The 1028-nt window shown below is 32.2% G+C and overlaps 1 protein-coding gene across 2 annotated transcripts in view; it reads left to right on the plus strand.

Moving 5' to 3' along the window:
- LOC106874064 (zinc finger protein OZF) overlaps positions 1–1028 on the plus strand; it is a 9389-nt gene that overhangs the window by 1812 nt on the left and 6549 nt on the right. Inside the window, exon 1 of one of the 2 annotated variants that reach the window (XM_052972820.1) lies at positions 530–607. The exons of the other annotated variant lie outside the window; for it this stretch is intronic. The gene's annotated coding sequence lies outside the window, so the exon portion shown is untranslated. Of the gene's footprint in view, positions 1–529; positions 608–1028 lie in introns of those variants that run through there. 2 annotated transcript variants of the gene reach the window in all.

The following is a 1028-nucleotide window of genomic DNA, read 5'->3' on the forward strand; positions in this document are numbered from 1 at the left end:
TATATATATATATATATATATATATATGCACCTATATGTAATATAATGAAATTAACGTCGACGTGTTGTAATAATAGTAATAATTTGAAAATAGGTTTTAAAATAAACTAAATAGAAACATGAGTAAAAATATCCAGTTCTATAAGCGACATACACCCATGTAAAGTTTCTAGAGAGTAAATACTAGAATAAATGTAGTGGTGGGTAATCTTGTACTTTAACGTACCGTTTTCACTTTTGCAGACTAGCTTTTTTTTTCCTTCTAATTGTGCAGTGGTTTTTTTCTTCCTTACAGTTTCGTAAATGAATGATATCAATAATGATAATAAAAACAATGATAATAATAACAATGATTTAGTAATTAGAATTTTAAATAAATTCCCTTCAGGAAATATTCTTCACGTGTTGCTAGGAGAATTTCATATTTTTCCAAAACTCAATCACCACCAGGCTTATATACATTTTTATATTGTGAAGCAGTAAATCCATATAATTAATAAACAATTACAGAACACAGCTGGTGTTTGTAGACATACTGAAAGCCGAAAGTTAGAAGAAAACACCAGCAAAATTAAAAAGTAATACATTACTCATGGAAAATCCCCAGGTAAAAAGAAAACTACGTCTGCAAAAGTGAAGTCTCTACGTTTATAGTTTTAGATAACCTAAACTTATTCTTTCAAAGCATGCCAAAGTGCTTTTAGATCTAAACGTGCGTTACAGTATATTTAGCTGTGTTGAACCGGCATCGTTTTGAACAAAAAATGCACACACACACACACACAACAGTTGTTTTGTCCCATGTCATCTGTAGCGAAGCAGACCATAGATAATCAAGAGTGGCCCACTGCGTGTATTTGTTGGACATTGTATGTCTTGGACTACATTGTCCAACATGTCTCGTTCTTTTCAAAGGCTGTATGGTGGAATTTGATTGAGATTCGCTTGTTATTTCTAGCAGGTCATTTGACCTGCTAGAAATAGAGGCTAGTGTGTGTTCTCTCTCTCTCTCTCTCTCTCTCTATATA

This window comes from Octopus bimaculoides, chromosome 14, assembly GCF_001194135.2.
Source record: "Octopus bimaculoides isolate UCB-OBI-ISO-001 chromosome 14, ASM119413v2, whole genome shotgun sequence".
Taxonomy (NCBI): Eukaryota; Metazoa; Mollusca; class Cephalopoda; order Octopoda; family Octopodidae; genus Octopus; species Octopus bimaculoides.